The following is a 23807-nucleotide window of genomic DNA, read 5'->3' on the forward strand; positions in this document are numbered from 1 at the left end:
TTGGCAGCTTCTGCACACTATGGGGTTTCTAGAGTTTCAATATGCTGTGGCTGGAGTATTTGGATCCAGTTTGGATCCAGAACTGAAGTGCCATATTGAGATGTTGTAGTCAAGTCTAAAACTGTGATGCTGTAATCTAGCCTCTCCAACAACAGTCATAATACAAATACCAACGCCTAGCCCACTCCACCTCCAGACATCGATCCACACCACCTACACCACCTCCCGACGCCGGCCTAAACCACCTCCTGACGCCGGCCTAAACCACCTCCTGACGCCAGCCTACAGCACCCCTGATGTCGGGCCCTCAGCACCCCTGACACCGGGCCCTCAGCACCCCCTGACACCGGGTCCTCTGCACCTCCTGCCACCGGGCCCACCGCACCTCCTGACGCCGAGTCCTCAGCTACTCCTGGCGCCAGGCCCCCAACACCTCCCGTCGCCGGGCCCTCAACACCTCCTGAAGCTGTGCACTCAACACCTCCCGACGCCGGGTCTCCAGAACCCCTGACGTTGGGCCCACAACGCCCCCAATCACCGCGTCCCACGGCTCGTCCAGCTGCCGCACCACTGTGCCCACCGACAGTGTGCCACAACACCCGCGAATGCCGGCCTACAGCACCCACAGACTGCAACCAGCCAGCTGTGGCCCCAGCCGCCCACCTCTCCCTCTCCCCTCCTACGATTGGACACTGATGAACTCCGACATGGCATAACGGACTTTCCCCATCCGCACGTCCTGACTGAAACCTCCCTCCTCTCCGACCCGATCAGCATTCTGCCCACCCTAGCATGCCACCTGCACTCTTCCTCCTCGTTCTCCTCTCCTCCATCCCCAAACTTGCCTCCCTCTACCCCCCTACTCCCCCAAAACACCTCTACATCGCACCCTCACTTCTTCCCTTCCCCCTCTAGGGCTCTCACCACCTCCTCCTATTACTCCACTCCCCCGCCGACCCACAATCTACCACCAACCGACCCACGCACTCCTGCACCTCCCATTCCCATGCCACCTTCCTCACCCCCCTCCTTCTCCTAACCGCTGGTGACATCTTCCCGAACCCTGGCCCTCCATCTCCCCACTCCCCTTCCCCCTACTCACGCCAACCACCGCAACCCCCTCAATCTCATATCTGTCCCCCTCCTCCTCACATCCACCCCTCCCCTCTCGGTTGCACTCCTGAACGCCTGTTCGGTTTGCAACAAGCTCACTGCCATCCACGACCTCTTTGTCTCCCACTCCCTCAACCTCCTCACTGAGACCTGGATCCAAGCCACTGACTCCACCTCCCGTTTCCCTCTCCTATGGAGGCCTCGTCTGGACCCATTCAGAGGCGGAGGGGTCAGTATGCTCCTACCACCGCTGAGCACCTTCCAGGTCCTCCCTAACCCACCCTCCCTAACCCCCCCTCCCTATCCTTCTCCTCCTTCGAGGCCCACTGCATCTGGCTCTTCTTTCCCACCCCCCTACGGATTGCGGTAATCTACCGGTCTCCTGGTTCTGCATCCCCCTTCCTTAACGACTTTGCCGCCAGGCTTCCCTTCTTCCTCTCCTCCGAGCTACCGACCATCATCCTAGGCGACTTCAATATCCCGATCAACACCAACAGCCCGGCTACTTCCCAACTCCTCCTTCTAACCTCCTCCTTCGCGCTCACACAGCACACTCAGTCCTCCACCCACTCCAACGGAAACACCCTGGACCTCGTTTTCTCCCACCTCTGCACCCCCCACGACTTCACTAACACCCCCTTCCCCCTCTCTGACCACCACCTCCTCACATTCTCCATCTCCCCCTCCTTCAACTCCCCCCCCCCCCCGAAGCGTCTAACCATCACCTGCAACCTCCGCAATCTGAACCCGTCCCATCTCCACCCAGCAGCTGACCATCTGTATGACAGCATCCTCCCTCTGTCATGCCCTGACCTGGCCACTACTGCATACAATGACTCACTGTCAGCTGCCCTTGACTCCATGGCACCCCTAACCACACATAGAATTAGACCCTGACCGCTTCAACCCTGGCAAAACGACCACACGAGATGCCTCAAATGACACAGTCGCGCGCTGGAGTGCTTATGGTGCAAAACCAGATCCCCTCCCGCGTTCTCCCTCTATAAAGCCGCCTTCCTCGCCTACACCACTTCCCTCCACGCCGCCAAGCAAGCCTATTTCATAACCCTTATCAACACCCTATCCACCTGTCCTCGTCGGCTCTTCTCCACTTTCAAATCCCTGCTCTCCCCCCCCCCCCCCCACCCCCACCCAGCACCTCACTCACCGCCCACGAGATTGCCACTCACTTCCAAAACAAGATTGACGCAATCTGTAAGGACATTGTCAACTCACAATCCACCTCTCCACCCAGCCTCCCGCCCTCCATCAACCCTCCCCTCCCCTGACCTCATAGTCACAATACCCCCCACTATACCTAACGCCTCGCACATCATTACCTCCCCAACACTCCGCACCTTCAGCCCAACTACCCCCGAGGAGGTCTCTAAGGTCTTCACTGAAGCCCGCCTCACCACCTGCCCCCTGGACCCTATCCCCTCACAGCTCCTCCAGTCACCCCCCCCCCTCCATCATTCGCTCCCTCACCCACATCTTCAATCTCTCCCTCTCCACCAGCACCTTCCCCTCCCCTCTAAAGCACGCACACATCACCCCCATACTCAAAAAACCCTCCCTTGAGCCCACTAACCTTAACAACCTTAGACCCATCTCCTTGTTGCCCTTCACTTCCAAGCTCCTTGAGCGCCTGGTTTACAATCGCCTAAGCACCCACCTCACTGATAACAACCTCCTTGACCCCCTACAGTCTGGCTTCCGCCCCCTGCACTCCACTGAAACCGCCCTACTTAAAATCACCAATGACCTGCTAACCGCCAAAGCCAATGGCCACTATTCTATCCTCCTGCTCCTCGACCTCTCCGCGGCCTTCGACACTGTTGACCACCCTCTCCTCCTTGCCAAACTGCACTCCCTTGGCATCAAGGACGCTGCTCTCTCCTGGTTCGCCTCCTACCTTTCCCAACGCTCCTTCAGCGTCACCTACAACACTGCCACCTCCCCCTCCCTCCCCCTCTCTGTCGGGGTCCCCCAAGGCTCTGTCCTCGGGCCCCTCCTCTTCTCCATCTATACCTCCTCCCTTGGCAAACTTATTCACTCCCATGGCTTCAATTACCACCTCTATGCCGACGACACCCAAATTTACCTCTCTACCCCCCACCTCACCCCCTCACTCTCTGCCCGCATCGCCCACCTCCTAAATGACATATCAGACTGGATGTCGCTCTATTTCCTCAAACTTAACCTATTCAAAACCGAGCTCCTGGTCTTCCCCTCACCACCCCGTGCCCCCCCCCCATCCTTTCCATCACTACTAACAACGCCACCATCTCTCCCACACGCCAAAGTCCTGGGTGTCACCCTGGACTCCCACCTCTCCTTCCTACCCCACGTCCAACTGCTATCCAGATCTTGCAGGTTCCACCTCCACAACATCTCCAAGATACGCACATTCCTCACCCCAGACACCACCAAACAACTCGTACACTCTCTCATCATCTCACGCCTGGACTATTGCAATTCCCTTTTCATTGGCTTACCCAAACGAATGCTATCCCCACTCCAGTCGATCCTAAACTCAGCGACCAGACTCATCTACCTCACCAAGCGCTCCACATCTGCCTCCCCCCTCTGCCAATCCCTTCATTGGCTCCCGATTGCCCAACACATCAAATTCAAACTGCTAACTCTGACCTACAAAGCCATTCACAATGCTGCCCCGAACTACATAACTGACCTGATACCCAAATACTACCCTACCCGTGCCCTCTGCTCCTCACAGGACCTCCTACTCTCTAGCTCCCTGGTCTCCTCCTCCCACGCCCGATTACAGGATTTCTCCAGGACTTCCCCCATCCTCTGGAACTCCCTACCCCAATCCATCAGACTGTTACCTACCCTCCTCACCTTCAGGCACACCCTGAAAACCCTCCTCTTCAGGGAAGCCTACAGCAACCTCACCTAACACCCGACCTCACCTAACAACTAACCTCCTCCACTCCTCCCACCCCTCCATCCCCCACAGCCATCTCCTCCTGTACCACCTTCCCCTCCCTCCTAGATTGTAAGCTCGAAAGAACAGGGCCCTCGAACCCCTCGTGTAGTGTATTGTTACTGCCTTGTCTCATGTTCTGTCCCCCTTGCTACTGTACAACGCTGAGCATGCCCTTTGGCGCTATATAAAAACTGTATAATAATATTAATAATAATACTAACTAAATGTCTGCATATACTATTTCCATAACTTTGAAGCCCAACAGAATTGGGCAAACATGTTGTATTTGTGTACATGTTTCTCCTGATTTTATATTTGAATAAACTTGTAGCTGGACTACAACATTAAGGTAGGGTACTTCTGGATGTCAGCCCAGGGTGAAAATTAGTAACACAACCAAGCAATCCTGCAGAGCATATTTCACGATGACACAGCCAAGCAATATTGCAGAGCATATTTCATGATAATATATTATACAAGTTGTACTATATTATGCTTTGATGATTTGTTTTTATTGTGGGTATTGTAAATATGTTTGTTTATTAGGTTAGTGTGTTTCATGTGTGGTTTTATAAATATCAAGTTCCTCTGGTTTATATGATGAAATAAGCACCCAGTTTCACTGAACTGTTTGGAAAGTTAGTAAATTGTGCAATAATTATACTTATAGGTTCCTTGACTATTCATGTTTCTCAATTCTGTGTAGATGCCCATCCTAGGAAATTTTTTGTTTTTCTGAGGGAAGCTTCTCATGAATCTAGTCATTAGAAAAGTACACTTTACTTAAAAGGTCACCTATTTATAGCTAGGCCTCATGCACATAGGACATTTTGCCAACTCTCTTAAAAACCTCTCAACATTTTGGCAGAAAAAGGCGCTTGATGCTTGTAAAAGTGTGTAATGAGTTTTGGCGTGTCATGCGCATGAGCATTGATTAATTTTATTGGCCAGAGTAATGATTAATTCTGGCCATTAAAATTAATTAACATTCAAGAGCTAAATTCACCTTGCATTAAAGCACATTTAGATGTGTTCACTCGAGATTACATGTGTCAAGAATTTTTTTGCCAAAATGCCACTGCCCCTAGATGCACTGACAGTGTTTTTTTTTCTGCCTCTAAACTCTTCTAAAAGCCTACAGTGGGGCAAAAAAGTATTTAGTCAGCCACCAATTGTACAAGTTCTCCCACTTAAAAAGATGAGAGGCGTCTGTAATTGGCATCATAGGTAGACCTCAACTATGAGAGACAAAATGAGAAAAAAATCCAGACAATCACATTGGCTGATTTGGAAATAATTTATTTGCAAATTATGGTGGAAAATAAGTATTTGGTCGCCTACAAACAAGCAAGATTTCTGACTCTCACAGACCTGTACCCTCTTCTTTAAGAGACTCCTCTGTCCTGCACTCATTACCTGTATCAATGGCACCTGTTTGAACTAGTTATCAGTATAAAAGACACCTGTCCACAACCTCAAACAGTCACACTCCAAACTCCACTATGGTGAAGACCAAAGAGCTGTCGAAGTACACCAGAAACAAAATTGTAGACCTGCACCAGGCTGGGAAGACTGAATCTGCAATAGGCAAGCAGCTTGGTGTGAACAAATCAACTGTGGGAGCAATAATTAGAAAATGGAAGACATACAAGACCACTGATAATCTCCCTCGATCTGGGGCTCCGCAAGATCTCACCCTGTGGGGTCAAAATGATCACAGGAACAGTGAGCAAAAATCCCTGGACCACACGGGGGGACCTAGTGAATGACCTGCAGAGAGCTGGGACCAACGTAACAAAGGCTTCCATCAGTAACACACTACACCACCAGGAACTCAGATCCTGCAGTGCCAGACGGGTCCCTCTGCTTAAGCCAGTACATGTCCGGGCCCGTCTGAAGTTTGCTAGAGAGCATTTGGATGATTCAGAAGAGGAATGGGAGAATGTCATATGGTCAGATGAAAACAAAATAGAACTGTTTGGTAGAAACACAACTCGTCCTGTTTGGAGGAAAGAGATTGCTGAGTTGCATCCAAAGAACACCATACCTACTGTGAAGCATGGGGGTGGCAACATCATGCTTTGGGGCTGTTTCTCCACAAAGGGACCAGGACGACTGATCCATTTACAGGACAGAATGAATGGGGCCATGTATCGTGAGATTTTGAGTGCAAACCTCCTTCCATCAGCAAGGGCATTGAAGATGAAACGTGGCTGGGTCTTCCAACATGACAATGATCCCAAACATACCGCCCGGGCAACGAAGGAGTGGCTTCGTGAGAAGCATTTCAAGGTCCTGGAGTGGCCTAGCCAGTCTCCAGATCTCAACCCCATAGAAAACCTTTGGAGGGAGTTGAAAGTCTATGTTGCCCAGCGACAGCCCCAAAACATCACTGCTCTAGAGGAGATCTGCATGGAGGAATGGGCCAACATACCAGCAACAGTGTGTGCCAACCTTGTGAAGACTTACAGGAAACGTTTGACCTCTGTCATTGCCAACAAAGGATATATAACAAAGTATTGAGATGAACTTTTGATATTGACCAAATACTTATTTTTCACCATAATTTGCAAATAAATTCTTTCCAAATCAGCCAATGTGATTGTCTGGATTTGTTTTCTCATTTTGTCTCTCATAGTTGAGGTCTACCTATGAGGCCAATTACAGGCCTCTCTCATCTTTTTAAGTGGGAGAACTTGTACAATTGGTGGCTGACTAAATACTTTTTTTGCCCCACTGTATGTGTGTCAAGGTCAACAATCAAGAGAAGACTTCACCAGAGTGAATACAGAGGGTTCACCACAAGATGTAAACTTTTGGTGAGCCTCAAAAACAGGAAGGCCAGATTAGAGTTTGCCACCTGTCAGAGCCTGGGATTGAACCTGGGCCTTCTGCAGTGAGAGGTAATGTTTCTTCTCACTGAGCCATCTGGAATGCTGGACAGCTCCCTTGACAATTCTTTGGATAATCCTGCCTTAGGCCCTGTTTGTTTTGAACCTTGAATTCTTTGCTCCTCCCATGAACTTCCTATAAAAGCCATGTCCATACACTTCCTCCTTGCCAGATTATTGTGCCTTCCCAGCCAATATCCCGCTTATCGGTCCTGCTGCTGTCTACATCTTCGTTACCGACCTTTGGCGTGCTACTGACTACGATTTTGCCTAATCCTAATCGAGAAAAGAAAGAAGTGCGCCAGAAAGACATGGGTAGATATCAGGCATCAATATATAAGGAGGAGGACGTCATCTGTGCTGCACCTCACAGGTGGATGGCTGCAATGCCAAGGTGTTGCATGGCTGGCGCTCTAGGCGGGTCCCACAGGAGGAAGCGAGGATGACAAGTGCAGTAACCGGGAGTCGCAGCGCATATAAGAACCGGGATCCAGGGCGGGCGCTGCTGATCTCTCACATCAGCGTGGGTACAGGAGCCAGCTTGAGGCACATCCAAGATGACCACCGGGCGGAAATGATGTCAGGACGTTGCTGGGAATCCTCGGAGAGTTAAAAAGTGAAAGTTTGATTTATGATTATTATTCTGTCCCATTACTTTTGGTCCCTTAACAAATGGGAGGCACATATGCAAACTGTTGTAATTCCTACACTGTTCACCTGATTTGGATGTAAATACCCTCAAACTAAAGCTGACAGTCTGCAGTTAAAGCACATCTTGTTCGTTTCATTTCAAATCCATTGTGGTGGTGTATAGAGCCAAAAATGTTAGAATTGTGTCAATGTCCCAATATTTATGGACCTGACTGTATATTCTGTATGTCTAGGAAAGAACCAAGGCATTTTTTAAAGCAATCCACTGCGCTGACCAGAACCAACTCTTGAGGGAGTCATTTTCACAGCTCTTACTGTGAAGAAACATTTCTGTATTTGAAGATTAAATTGCTTTTCCTCCAGATGTAAAGAGTGCCCCCTTGTCCTCTGTGATGACCTCAGGGGGAATAACTCTACACTGAGTTCACTATATGAACCACTGATGTATTTATACATGGAGATCATATCCCCCCCTTATGTATTATGCATGGAGATCATATCCCCCCCTTATGTATTATACATGGAGATCATATCCCCCCTTATGTATTATACATAGTGATCATTCCCCCCCTTATGTATTATACATAGTGATCATATCCCCCCTTATGTATTATACATGGAGATCATATCCCCCCCCTTATGTATTATACATGGAGATCATATCCCCCCTTAATCTCCTCTTCTCAAGATTGAATAAATTTAGTTCCTCTAATCTTTCCTCATAGCTGATCTCCTCCATGCCTCTTATCAGTTTGGTTGCCCTTCTCTGTACTTTCTCCAGTTCCCCAATGTTCTTTTTATGGATTGGTGCCCACAACTGAACTGCATATTCCAGATGAGGTCTTACTAATGATTTGTACCGGGGTAATATGATATCTCCTCTCTCTGGAGTCTATACCTCTTTTAATACAAGAGAGGATTTTGCTCGCTTTAGAAACCGCAGCTTGGCATTGCATGCCATTATTAAGCTTGTGATCTACCAGAACCCCCAAATCCTTCTCCACCATTGATTCCCCCATTTGTACCCCCCCCCCAGTATGTATGATGCATGCATATTCTTAGTCCCCGAAGTGCAGAACCTTACATTCATCAACATTAAACCTCATTTGCCACATAGTTGCCCAATTACACAGAGCATTGACGTTGGCTTGTAAGTTGGAGACATCCTGTAAGGACGTTATTCCACGGCACACCTTGGTGTCATCTGCAAAGGCTGAAATGGGATTTATAATCCCATACTCTATATCATTTATAAATATATTAACCTCCCTGGTGGTCTGATTGTCAAAGCGGTACATTGTTTTGCATGGAAATTTGTTGTTTTATATTGTAGACCTGTAATTCTAAGGAACAACTCACTTAAATCTGTCCAAACAAGAGTCTAGTAAACTTCCTGGGTATGATGAAGTTTGAAACATTAAATTATAATATAATAAATAATTATAAAAAAATTAATACATTGAATTCAATGTAATCAAACCAAAAACACTGAAATGTGAAATAGAGCACCAAGTTCGCACATCACTGAGCTTAGTCACAGAATCGTCGCTGTCGTCACTTTCAGTATCTGATGATGAATTTCCCCACTAATTACTATTGTTCAATTCTGCAAGTGATTCTAAATCACTATCGCCATTCTCTAGCCGGTCTAAAACCGCTTTTGACTTAAAGGGACGTTTTTTGGACGCCATGGATGTTCTCCAGTTTCCAGGCAGAAAGAACAGTAAAAGTGCAGGCAGGGCACTGGACAAAGCACTCGGGACAAAATTTATGGAAATGGTTTGATACAGTAATGTAATCCTAACAGATTACAATGTATTGTGTGTGTCCTTTTTTTTAACTTTTTTTAATCTCCCGCCAGTTCTACGTCCCGACGCTCGCATGGAAGGGTACCCAGAAGACGGATGCTGGCATCGGCTGGAGGACACAGTGGGAGGACAGCGGGGGATCGCAGTTCAAGGTAAATCACACTACAGTGTAATCCCAAGTGTAGCTCGGGGTTACTGCTCTTGGTACTGAAAATTAACCCCGAGCCACACTCGGGATTACCGTCAGGGAGGTTAAAAAGTAAGGGCCATAACACTGAACCTTGGGGTACACCACTAACAACCCTAGACCATTCAGAGTATGAATCATTAACCACTACTCTCCAAATTCGGTCTGTTAGCCCATTTTCTATCCATTTACGTACTGATTTTTCCAAGCCTGTAGACTTTACTTCACACATTAGCCGTGTGTGGGGAACTGTGTCAAACACTTTTGCAAAATCCAAATATGCCACGTCCACCACCACCCCTCTGTCCCAGTATGCCACGTCCTCCGCCACCCCTCTGTCCAAGATTTTGCTCACCTTCTCACAGAAATAAATCCGATTTGTTTGACAACTTCTGTCCTATAAGATCACCTAACCTAGAGAGCATAAAGTGTAGCCACTTTCTGGAGGTACCTCGGCATACAGCCTGGGCTCATAGTATTCTCACACTGAGTGCTACTCACACACCATTACGTGGGAAGGAAGGCCCACCCATGAGGAAGAAGAGGAAGGACCAGTGATATCATTGGGCTGGGTAAAAGACCGCAGAAAAAAAGGATACGTCTATTGGTAGGAATAAAAACGCACAGGGGATCAAATACCATCGAAAGAAAGCCCTATTTGCGGTAAAAAAGGACATAATTTCATTTATTTACAGCTTTGCATGACTGCGCAATTGTCAGTTAACCACTTCCAGTCCGAACACTCCCCCCCCCCTTCCTGTCCAAGCCAATTTTCAGCTTTCAGCGCTATCACACTTTGGAAATTGCACGGTCATGCAACACTGTACCTATATGAATTTTTTGGCATTTTTTTTGAGACAGATAAAGCTTTATTTTGGTGGTATTTATTCACCGCTGGGATTTTAATTTTTTTTGCTATGTAAATGAAAGTCTAAAAATTTTGAGAAAGTGTTTTTTCTTATAAAATTTTGCAAATAAATATTATTTAATCATAAAGCTTGACCAAAATTTATTTCGTTATCTTTTTTGTAAAAAAAAAAATTACGCAAATTAGTCTATAACCAAAAATTATAATTTTTAAACTTTTTTTTTTTATTTTTTTATATTTGTTTTTTTTTACATACTATCACCCTAGCAGTACAGTGTCACCATGGTGACACTGTACTACTTGTGGGGTGATGAAGATTTTTTTTTTTTTTTACACTGATTGCTTTTACACCCATAAAGGCTGAAAAAGCAATCATTTCTCCTTCTCTCTGACTGGATTCTTGCAGCCACTGAGAAATACTGTGTGAGCTGTGATTAGTCGCAGCTTGTCACATGGTACAAGGCTGTTGTGAATAGCCCTGTACCATGTGATCTCTGTGATCATTCACAGATTTCACACGTAGCAAGCAATGATGTCACAAGTGACATCTTGCTTACTACTCTGCATGTGATCACTGATTGGCCAATCAGTGATCACATGATCGGGACCTCGCACAGAGGTCCCGTCTGACAATCGGTGTTCCACTGTGTATGGAGGACACAGTGGGCACCGGATCGCGGTGCTACACGCTCCCAGGGAGCGCGCACAACCAGGGGGCAGGGAGGCCGTTTATAAACAGTCACCCGACCCTGCACTGCCACTGTCCGGCCCTTTATATACAACGGCCGGATGGGAGGTGGTTAAAGTCATGCAGTGCCGTATCGCAAAAAATGGCCTGGTCAGGAAGAGGGGTAAATCCTCTGGAGGGCAAGTGGTAAAAACAGACCTACACTGTATCTGAGCACCACAGACCAAAAGCACTATTCAATCCATTTTAATATTCAAAGCAAACTCCCCCCATCCATGTGGTATTTATTTATTACAGGTACTCAATGTACGGAGTGCTTTACATATACAGTATATTGTACATGCACATCAGTCTTATGCAGTTGAGTTTAGGCAAAAAAATGCTTAGCAGCTGCCCGTGTGCATGAAGCCTAACAGCAGCCCTGTTCACAGCGTATTTTTGTGAATGTACAGGGATATACAGCCATTCACTTCTATGACAGAGTGGCCCCCTCTAGGTGTATTTTATGCCTATATACATCTGGGTGTACATACCCTGAAGCTGAAACAGGTTTTTCTGTGCATTTCTGAAAACAAGGCACATTCACACCAGATTCACTTGGATGCATTTTTGAATGCATTCCAATCTCCAAACTACGTCACAGCGGCTTGATGTGGCACTAGCCCTCTCAATGACAAAAAATGGGGTACTATTCCTCTCACGGACACCAACAATGTGGCACTAGCCCTCTCAATGACAACAATGGGGAACTATTCCTTTCACTGACACAAACGTGAGGCACGATTCATCTCACTGACACCAACTATGTGGGACTATGCCTCTCATTGAAAACAAAAATGGGGCTCTATTCCTCCCACTGGCGCCACTGTGGGGCTCTATTCCTCCCACTGGCGCCACTGTGGGGCTCTATTCCTCCCACTGGCGCCACTGTGGGGCTCTATTCCTCCCACTGGCGCCACTGTGGGGCTCCATTCCTCCCACTGGCGCCACTGTGGGGCTCCATTCCTCCCACTGGCGCCACTGTGGGGCTCCATTCCTCCCACTGGCGCCACTGTGGGGCTCCATTCCTCCCACTGGCGCCACTGTGGGGCTCCATTCCTCCCACTGGCGCCACTGTGGGGCTCCATTCCTCCCACTGGCGCCACTGTGGGGCTCCATTCCTCCCACTGGCGCCACTGTGGGGCTCCATTCCTCCCACTGACGCCACTGTGGGGCTCCATTCCTCCCACTGACGCCACTGTGGGGCTCCATTCCTCCCACTGACGCCACTGTGGGGCTCCATTCCTCCCACTGACGCCACTGTGGGGCTCCATTCCTCCCACTGACGCCACTGTGGGGCTCCATTCCTCCCACTGACGCCACTGTGGGGCTCCATTCCTCCCACTGACGCCACTGTGGGGCTCCATTCCTCCCACTGACGCCACTGTGGGTCTCCATTCCTCCCACTGACGCCACTGTGGGGCTCCATTCCTCCCACTGACGCCACTGTGGGGCTCTATTCTTCCCACTGACGCCAATGATGGGGCTCCATTCCTCCCACTGACGCCAATGATGGGGCTCCATTCCTCCCACTGACGCCAATGATGGGGCTCCATTCCTCCCACTGACGCCAATGATGGGGCTCCATTCCTCCCACTGACGCCAATGATGGGGCTCCATTCCTCCCACTGACGCCAATGATGGGGCTCCATTCCTCCCACTGACGCCAATGATGGGGCTCTACAAAATGGAAGTATCCTCCTGCGCTTAATATAGGTGAGGTCCCTATAATAACAGCTGCTGTCACTCTACCTTAAACCATTAAGTTATCAATTGTATAACCTTGAATTAGTGAAGCGCTAAAATAATAAATCTATACACATATTAAAGTGCCATCAATAAATAATAGTGCTTAGTAAACAACAATTTGTTAGACCTTTCTATAGATCAGTGAAACACCATAAATGATATATATACCTAATTGACATTAGTGACTCACAATGGTATATATAAAATAAACTAATCCCTTCACATATAAATCAGTGATGAATAATATGATACGTGATAAAAAATATATATCCACAATTATTTCATACATCAAATTAATAAAAAATAAGTGATAAATAATTTAAGTGAAAAATATATATCCAAATGCTTCATAAAAAATCATTTGATACACTAATCTTTGTGATTAATACACGTAAGCTTTCAATGTGCATATAAAGAAAAAAACAAAAGTCCATGCAAGTGTAACTTGTGAAAAAAATGAACAGTGATCTTCACTTCTAGTGCTCAAAGAATCCTCAAATGGCAGCAATGCCTGCTCACCTCCCCACACTGACCCACACAGGGCCAAAAGGCTATTAATCTCCTCTATGGCCAATTCTTTATTCCAGGCAGCTCAGCAAGGGGTCGCAGGACTTCCACTCCACCTCCACTCAAACGTCATATAGGACACAAACAGAACTTCCCATAGTGTAATATTGTTTAATGAAACACATCTAGAACATATTGGTTACACTCACATTTGTTTCCTTGTTACAAATAACTTTCCACCTCATTCCATAGGTGTATCACATGAAGCAAGGGAAACCAATATAGCCGCTGCGTCCGGACATGCGTCCCCACGTGACCGGAAGTGACGTAACTCCAAACCGGATATGGCGTACCGAGGCGTTGCGTCACGTGCGTCAAGACTTCATCAGGGTTAATGTCAGGAATGGACTTGCCAATAATGGTGGGACTCACCTGCCTTGTGGGCTGCAGTACCAGGGATGGCCAGCGGGTGCTCTTAGCAATCAGAGACTCACCCCTGCAGTCAGCCAAACACCTGAAGCTGATTGCAGGGGTTGTATTTAAGGAATGGCCAGACTCACAGTCAGGGCCTTGGTGTGTGTTTTTCCATGGGCCCCTGTATCTTGTATCCTGTGTTCCTGTTCCTGCCTGACTTGTTGCCGACCCTACCTGATCCTGACCTCTGCTGACTTCTTCTGTTTGATCCCTGGCTTGTGACCCTGACCATTCTCTGCCTGACCCTCTGCACCGCGCTGCCCGTGAGTTACTGAACCCAGCTTGTGACCCCGACCACTCTCCCGCCTGTTCCTGGTACTCCGTTTGCCCGTTTGCTACTGACCTGGCCTGCCTGACTACTCTTTGTATTGTATGTATTGTTATCTGTAGGTGGTTTGGTTTGGTTTGTACTGTGTTTATGTTTAGTTTTGCACTGCAGTTTCTATTGTTAGTCTTAATAAATCATATTGTTTATACCATATCTGAAGCCTGCACTTCCCTGTGTCAGTCCACACACCTCTGGTCATACCTGGAGCCCTGACAGTTAACCTGTTCGTTTTTTTCACAAGTTACACTTGCATGGACTTTTGATTTTTTTCTTTATATGCACATTGAAAGTTTACGTGTATTAATCAAAAAGATTAGTGTATCAAATTATTTTTTTATGAAGCATTTGGATATATATTTTTCACTTAAATTATTTATCACTTATTTTTTATTAATTTGATGTATGAAATAATTGTGGATATATATTTTTTATCACTTATCATATTATTCATCACTGATTTTTATGTGAAGGGATTAGTTTATTTTATATATACCATTGTGAGTCACTAATGTCAATTAGGTATATATATATATATAATTTATGGTGTTTCACTGATCTATAGAAAGGTCTAACAAATTGTTGTTTACTAAGCACTATTATTTATTGATGGCACTTTAATATGTGTATAGATTTATTATTTTAGCGCTTCACTAATTCAAGGTTATACAAATGATGGGGCTCTATTCCTCCCACTGACGCCAATGATGGGGCACTATTCCTCCCACTGACGCCAATGATGGGGCACTATTCCTCCCACTGACGCCAATGATGGGGCTCTATTCCTCCCACTGACGCCAATGATGGGGCACTATTCCTCCCACTGACGCCAATGATGGGGCACTATTCCTCCCACTGACGCCAATGATGGGGCTCTATTCCTCCCACTGACGCCAATGATGGGGCTCTATTCCTCCCACTGACGCCAATGATGGGGCACTATTCCTCCCACTGACGCCAATGATGGGGCACTATTCCTCCCACTGACGCCAATGATGGGGCTCTATTCCTCCCACTGACGCCAATGATGGGGCACTATTCCTCCCACTGACGCCAATGATGGGGCACTATTCCTCCCACTGACGCCAATGATGGGGCACTATTCCTCCCACTGACGCCAATGATGGGGCACTATTCCTCCCACTGACGCCAATGATGGGGCACTATTCCTCCCACTGACGCCAATGATGGAATTGGAATGAAGGAACTATTCCTCTCAATGACAACAATGGGGCACTATTCCTCTCACTGACACCAATGATGGGGCACTATTCCTCTCACTGACATCAATGATGGGGCACTATTCCTCTCACTGACACCAATGATAGAATTGTTTCCTCCCACCGATATTTTATACTCCCGAAGGCCACTGTTTGGCCTCCTAAAGCCTGAAGGACAGTAAACTTTGTTCAGAAACGCCTGGCATGGATAGTCCATGTTCTCCTATGACCATAGTTCACACCATTATGTTGCAGTGAAAACATACAGGGCAAGCTCCATTTTTGTGTACTGCGAACGCATGTAAGCGCATAAATACGCACTATAACGCAGGGCCGTGTACATAAAAGATCAAAGAAGAATGCAAGGTTAGAAAAGCGGCACCGCAAATATGTATAAAAATGTGCATGAAATGCAAGTCAATGCGCTCACAGAAAATCGCAGTAAACACGCAGTTTCTGGCGTGAATAAGTCATTACCAGGGGCGGACTGACCATTTGGAAACTCGGCACTGCCCGAGGGCCGGGGGTCAGTAGGGGGCCCCATGAGATGCACCTGCTACTTTTTTAATAGGCTTTTTTGAGTTTGGGCAAGGACACAGGGGCCCCATGATCCCCTATTGCTCGGGGGCCCCATGAGTTGGCAGTCTACCCCTGGTCCTTACACAGCTAAAACATGACTGTGCTGTCTTGTGAATGTCTTCCCATGGATTCCTGTGTAGGACAGACAACTGACCCTCACAACACACAGCAGGGCTCAGCGTTGGGGAAATGTTGAGGCTCATTGAATGCTTGGTTATTATACACACCGCCCGCGTGTATTACTGATAGAATATCATACCGACAACCACAAGACAAACTCTGGACGTGTCCCTCCCGCAGCCTTTTCCTCCCCCGCCCTTCAGAGCACGTTTGGCACCGTCATCGCCGCGCTCAGCTGGTTTGAATGTCCACTGACATCCGTGATTGGACGAGACAGGCGTAGAGGCAGAATCCGCTCCCCCATGAAGATGTGTCCCTGACACATCTGCGCATGTCACGGTTTTTGGCAGGTAGACGATCGCCATCCATAGTACAGAACTGGCACAGTTAATTCATTATTATGAATTCATTAGTTAAGAAAAGTAAGATATTGGCACGAAGGGGTTAATTGAAGAAGGTCAGATGCAGCAGTTTAGTATTCAATTGATCGTGACTGAAACTGTGACATGCGCAGATGCGTCAGGGACACACGTTCATGGAGGAACTCCTCTTGCCGCTACACGTGCAGGATTTGCGCGGCTGGTTTGAAATCTCTTCGGTCTCGGAGTGGCCGGTGGAGCATGAAAATCTGTCTCCTATGAGGATCTGTCCCCCTCGACTATCTGCGCATGTGCCGGTTTCAGGCATTAGCAGCCGATCGGCGATCTCATCCTCTCACACTGTTAACCCGTTTTATGCCGGATACAAGGTATATGAACCGCTGAATCCCATCCCTCGGATCACTGGGGCTGACGATCCTCCCGCAAGATGGATTCTCGCTGTCACACTGGTAACCCCTTGTATGCTGGATTCAACCCACACGAACTGCAAGATGTGTCCAAGCTGCAGGGGGTTGTGACATGGCGAGTACAGTCACATGTGGGGGGGATCAGTGACATCAGTAACCTGTTGGTGGTGCAGTTACATTTGGGGGGCCAGTCACATGGGGGGGGGGATTTGCGTCAAGGGTGGCAAATTATCACTGGGGACTGAGCTTGCTGCTACGGGAGGGGGGTTGCTTGCGTTAATGGGGGGCACATTTTCACAGGGACTGAGCTCTCTGCTATCGGGGTGGGAGGGGGTTGCGTCAAGGGGGGGCAGATCTGCACGGGGACTGAGCTTGCTGCTATGGGGGTGGGGGTGTGTCAAGGGGGGGCAGATCTTCACGGGGGATTGATCTTGCTGCTATGGGGGGGGTATTGTGTCAAGGGGGGGCAGATCTTCACGAGGGACTGATCTTGCTGCTATGGGGGGTGGGTTGTGTCAAGGGGGGGCAGATCTTCACGGGGGACTGAGCTTGCTGCTATAGGGTTGGGGGTGTGTCAAGGGGGCAGATCTTCACGGGGGACTGATCTTGCTGCTATGGGGGGGTGTTGTGTCAAGGGGGGGCAGATCTTCACGGGGGACTGAGCTTGCTGCTACGGGGGGGGTTTGTTTGCGTCAAGGGGGGCAGATCTTCACGGGCCACTTAAGCTTGCTGCTACGGGGGGGGGCTGCGTCAAGGGGGGGCAGATCTTCACTGGGGACGGAGCTTGCTGCTACGGGGGAGGGGGGTTGCTTGCGTCCAGTGGGGCAGATCTTCACAGGGCACTTAAGCTTGCTGCTACGGGGGGTGGGGTTGCATCAAGGGGGGGCAGATCTTCATGGTGGACTGAGCTTGCTGCTATGGGGGGGGGGGGTTGTGTCAAGAGGGGGCAGATCTGCATGGGGGACTGAGCTTGCTGCCATGGGGGGGTTGTGTCAAGGGGGGGCAGATCTTCACTGGGGACTGAGCTTGCTGCTACGGGGGGGGGGGGTTGCTTGCGCCCAGTGAGGCAGATCTTCACGGGGCACTTAAGCTTGCTGCTACGGGGGGTGGGGTTGAGTCAAGGGGGGGGCAGATCTTCACAGTGGACTGAGCTTGCTGCTATGGGGGGGGGGTTGTGTCAAGGGGGGCAGATCTGCACGGGGGACTGATCTTGCTGGGGTGTATGGACAAGGGGGGCAGATTTTCACGGGGGACTGATCTTGCTGGTGGGTAATGACAAGGGAGGGCAGATCTTCATGGGGGACTGAGCTTGCTGGGTTGTAATGACAAGGGGGGCAGATCTTCACGGAAGGGGACTGATCTTGCTGGGGGGGTAATGACAAGGGGGGCAGATCTACACAGAGGACTGATCTTGCTGGTGGATAATGACAAGGGGGGCAGATCTTCACGGGGGACTGATCTTGCTGGTGGGTAATGACAAGGGGGGCAGATCTTCACGGGGGACTGATCTTGCTGGTGGATAATGACAAGGGGGGCAGATCTTCACGGAAGGGGACTGATCTTGCTGGAGGGGTAATGACAAGGGGGGCAGATATACACAGAAGGGGACTAATCTTGCTGGTGGGTAATGACAAGGGGGGCAGATCTTCACGGGGGACTGATCTTGTTGGTGGATAATGACAAGGGGGGCAGATCTTCACGGGGGACTGATCTTGCTGGTGGGTAATGACAAGGGGGGCAGATCTTCACGGGGGACTGATCTTCCTGGTGGGTAATGACAAGGGGGGCAGATCTTCACGGGGGACTGTTCTTGCTGCTGGGTAATGACAAGGGGGCAGATCTTCACGGGGGACTGATCTTGCTGGTGGGTAATGACAAGGGGGGCAGATCTTCACGGGGGACTGATTTTGCTGGGGGGTAATGACAAGGGGGGGCAGATCTTCATGGGGGACTGATCTTGCTGGTGGGTAATGACAAGGGGGCCAGATCTTCACGGTGCACTGATCTTGCTGGGCGGTATGTACAAAGGGGGCAGATCTTCACGGGTGACTGTTCTTGCTGGTGTGTAATGACAAGGGGGGCCAATCTTCACGGGGGACTGATCTTTCTGGTGGGTAATGACAAGAGGGCAGATCTTCACGGGGGACTGATTTTGCTGGGGGGTAATGACAAGGGGGGCAGATCTTCATGGGGGACTGATCTTGCTGGGTTGTAATGACAAGGTGGGCAGATCTTCACGGGGGACTGATTTTGCTGGGGGGTAATGACAAGGGGGGCAGATTTTCATGGGGGACTGATCTTGCTGGTGGGTAATGACAAGGGGGGCAGATCTTCACGGGGGACTGATCTTGCTGGTGGGTAATGACAAGGGGGGCAGATCTTCACGGGGGACTGATTTTGCTGGAGGGTAATGACAAGGGGGGGCAGATCTTCATGGGGGACTGATCTTGCTGGGTTGTAATGGCAAGGGGGGCAGATCTTCAAGGGGGACTGATCTTCCTGGTGGGTAATGACAAGGGGGGCAGATCTTCACGGGGGACTGATCTTGCTGGGCGGTATGTACAAAGGGGGCAGATCTTCACGGGGGACTGTTCTTGCTGGTGTGTAATGACAAGGGGGGCCGATCTTCACGGGGGACTGATCTTGCTGGTGGGTAATGACAAGGGGGGCAGATCTTCATGGGGGACTGATCTTGCTGGGTTGTAATGGCAAGGGGGGCACATCTTCACGGGGGACTGATCTTGCTGGGTTGTAATGACAAGGGGGTAGATCTTCACAGGGGACTGATTTTGCTGGGGGGTAATGACAAGGGGGGCAGATCTTCATGGGGGACTGATCTTGCTGGGTTGTAAAGACAAGGGGGGCAGATCTTCACGGAAGGGGACTGATCTTGCTGGGTTGTAATGACAAGGGGGTCAGATCTACACGGAGGACTGATCTTGCTGGTGGATAATGACAAGGGCGGCAGATCTTCATGGGGGACTGATCTTGCTGGGTTGTAATGACAAGGGGGGCAGATCTTTACGGAAGGGGACTGATCTTGCTGGGGGGGGTAATGACAAGGGTGGCAGATCTTCATGGGGGACTGATCTTAAGGGGGGAATGACAAGGGGGGCAGATCTACACAGCGGAGACTGATCTAGCTCTGGGGTAATGACCAGGGGGGCAGATCTGCATGGGGGACTGATCTTGCCACTACGGGGGGGGTTGTGTCAAGAGGGGGCAGATCTTCATGGGGGTCTGATCTTGGGGGGGGGTGACAAGGGGGGCAGATCTTCACGGGGTACTGATCTTAGTGGGGGGAATGACAAGGGGGCAGATCTACACAGCGGAGACTGATCTAGCTGTGGGGTAATGACAAGGGGGGCAGATCTGCATGGGGGACTGAGCTTGCTACTACTGGAGGGGGGGGGTTGTGTCAAAAGGTGGCAAATCTTCACGGGGGACTGATCTTGGGGGGGGGGGGTGACAAGGGGGGGCAGATCTTCACGGGGTACTGATCTTGCTGGGGTGTTTGGACAAGGGGGCAGATCTTCAAGGGGTACTGATCTTACTGGGATGTATGGACAAGGGGGGCAGATCTTCGGGGTACTGATCTTGCTGGGGTGTATGGACAAGGGGGGCAGATCTTCACGGAAGGGGACTGATCTTGCTGGGGGGTAATGACAAGGGTGGCAGATCTTCACGGGGGACTGATCTTGTTGGGGGGTATTGACAAGGGGGGCAGATCTTCACGGGGGTTTGATCTTGCTGGGTGGTATGGACAAAGGGGGCAGATCTTCACAGGGAACTGAGCTTTCTGATGGGGGGGTGGTGTCAAGGGGGGGCAGATCTTCACGGGGGACTGAGCTTGCTGCTGGGGGGGGCAGTTCTTCACGAGGGGATTGACTGAGCTTGCTGGGGGGTAATGACAAGGTTTGTAGCTGCTTATCCAAGGTATCTGACCCTGCAATCGGTGTGTTTCAAAACCAAACGTCCTGGGAAAAACAGCCGTCAGAACCAGACTGAACCGATACCGAATTTTAACATGGGGTTTCAACCCCTTTCCTGGCCTCCCGAGCACCGGATCAAAATGGGTCTCATTCTCGGTACCGTCCAGCCAGACCCCTTGGTCCAAAACACCTGTTTTTTTCACTGAACCTGGCTATGATCTAGGGGTACAAGTGTACCAATTGTGGACCCAGTACTCAAACGGGAACAAACCGGGAATCGGTTCTGGCCCATTTGAATCGTTGTCGCGCTGGGACCAAGCATGCTACAAACTCGGCGGTGAGCTCATTAGAATTCTGAGAGTCTTTACAACATAATGGCTATCTCTGATTTTCTAGAAGATAGGGCGACTTTACCGGTCCATATCTATATATAGGAACTTGAAATTTGGTGCTGTAGCACTCATGATACTGCTCTACAACATACCAAAAATTGGGAGCGCTAGCTCCAAAAATGTGGATTTTTGCCTTTTTTTTGCCAAGATTCTGCAGATGACTTTTCAACGTAACTTTCCCATAGCGTCATCATCGGTTGATCGGTAGTGGAATCCGAACGGAATATGCCAGAGAGCCCAAACTTTGGCCAGTGATACCTGCATATCCCAGCATTGTGCCCACCAAGTTTGGACCTCCCAGCACCTTTTAGAAACAAAAAGTTTGCAGGGGAAGCTGGCCGGACTTTCCTATAGGGGCCCGTGTTAATCTTCGCGGTTGGACTTTTGCGGTTCTAGGCACTTCTGGCGGCCGTACCTCCGGGACCATTTGATCCAGGAACAAACAGATTACAGGACGAGATACCTCAGGGTGTTACCGACAGAACGACCTAACGGCCGAAAATTGGAACCGTTTGACCGACCGGGGAAGGACACTTGTTTTTGGCGGTACTTTACGGTCAGGTGGTCAGTAGCAGAGAAAATCGGAGATAGCCATTATGTTGTAAAGACTCTCAGAATTCTAATGAGCTCACCGCCGAGTTTGTAGCATGCTTGGTCCCGGAGCGACAATGGTTCAAATTGGCCAGAACCGATTCCTGGTTCGTTCCCGTTCGGGGTCCACAACTGGTACACTTGTACCCCTAGATCATAGCCAGGTTCAGTGAAAAAAAAAAGGTGATTTGGTCCAAGGGGTCTGGCTGGACGGTACCGAGAACGAGACCCATTTTGATCCGATGCTCGGGAGGCCAGGAAGGGGTTGAAACCCCCAAATTCTTTGCAGTTGCACTTTAGGGTCTCCCCAAGGCTCTGTGAAAATTTGGGGCCCCTAGCACCTTTAGTCATTGAGGTATTAGCACCGTAAGGGGACAAGCACTGTTTATGCCACAATTTCCCATAGACTTCCGTGTTAACCGGAGACCGTCAAATAGGCCGACCTTGGGGGCCCGGTTCTCCGGAAACCCGGGGGCCAGCGATCCCAAACTTGGACCACATGTAGCCGGAGACCGAAGGGACATACACCCCAAAGGCGCCAATGTTCTGACGGCTGTTTCTCCCAGGACATTTGGTTTTGAAACACATCGATTGCAGGGTCAGATACCTTGGATAAGCAGCTACAAACCTTGTCATTACCCCCCAGCAAGCTCAGTCAATCCCCTCGTGAAGATCTGCCCCCCCCAGCAGCAAGCTCAGTCCCCCGTGAAGATCTGCCCCCCCTTGACACCACCCCCACATCAGAAAGCTCAGTTCCCTGTGAAGATCTGCCCCCCTTGTCCATAGCACCCAGCAAGAGCAGTCCCCCTTGAAGATCTGACCACCTTGTCGATCCACCCCCCCTTGTCCATAACTCACAGCAAGATCAATCCGCTGTGTAGATCTGCCCCGCTTGTCATTCCCCCCCCAAGATCAGTACCCTGTGAAGATCTGCCCCCCTTGTCCATACCACCCAGAAAGATCAGTCCCCTGTGAAGATCTACCCCCCAGTAAGATCAGTACCCCGTGAAGATCTGCCCCCTTGTCATTACCCACCGGAAAGATCAGTCCCCTGTGAAGATCTGCCCCCCTTGTCATTACCACCTAGCAAGATCAGTCCCCCGTGAAGATCTGCCCCCCTTGTCTATACCCCCCAGCAAGATCAGTCCCCCGTGAAGATCCGCCACCCTAGTCATTACCCCCCAGCAAGATCAGTCCCCTTCCGTGAAGATCTGCCCCCCTTGTCCATACACTCCAGCAAGATCAGTACCCCGTGAAGATCTGCCCCCCTTGTCCATACACCCCAGCAAGATCAGTACTCCGTGAAGATCTGCCCCCCCTTGTCATTACCCCCCAGCAAGATCTGTCCCCCGGGCAGATCTGCCCCCCTTGTCCATACCCCCCAGCAAGATCAGTCCCCCGTGAAGATCTGCCACCCTTGTCATTACCCCCCAGCAAGATCAGTCCCCTTCCGTGAAGATCTGCCCCCCTTGTCCATACACTCCAGCAAGATCAGTACCCCGTGAAGATCTGCCCCCCTTGTCCATACACCCCAGCAAGATCAGTACCCCGTGAAGATCTGCCCCCCTTGTCCATACACCCCAGCAAGATCAGTCCCCCATGCAGATCTGCCCCCCTTGTCATTACCCCACAGCAAGATCAGTCCACTGTGTAGATCTGCCCCCCTTGTCATTCCCCTCCTAAGATCAGTACCCCGTGAAGATCGGCCCCCCTTGTCACCCCCCCCAAGATCAGTCCATGAAGATCTGCCCCCGCTTGACACAACCCCCCCCCCCCGTAGAAGCAAGCTCAGTCCCCCATGCAGATCTGCCCCCTTTGTCATTACCCCACAGCTAGATCAGTCTCCGCTGTGTAGATCTGCCCCCCTTGTCATTCCCTCCCTAAGATCAGTACCCCGTGAAGATATGCCCCCCTTGTCATTACCCACCAGCAA

At 49.8% G+C, this 23807-nt stretch overlaps 1 long non-coding RNA gene across 1 annotated transcript in view; it reads left to right on the forward strand.

Moving 5' to 3' along the window:
- LOC149454495 (uncharacterized) overlaps positions 1–14409 on the forward strand; it is a 34926-nt gene extending 20517 nt beyond the window's left edge. Inside the window, exons 2-3 of the long non-coding RNA XR_016314206.1 lie at positions 9470–9568; positions 13707–14409. This is a non-coding gene — a long non-coding RNA (uncharacterized LOC149454495). The remainder of the gene's footprint in view (positions 1–9469; positions 9569–13706) is intronic.
- The last annotated feature ends 9398 nt before the right edge of the window (positions 14410–23807 follow it).

This window comes from Staurois parvus, unplaced genomic scaffold (assembly GCF_062004578.1).
Source record: "Staurois parvus isolate SC_StPar_1 unplaced genomic scaffold, SC_StPar_1.0 ptg000426l, whole genome shotgun sequence".
NCBI lineage: Eukaryota > Metazoa > Chordata > Amphibia > Anura > Ranidae > Staurois > Staurois parvus.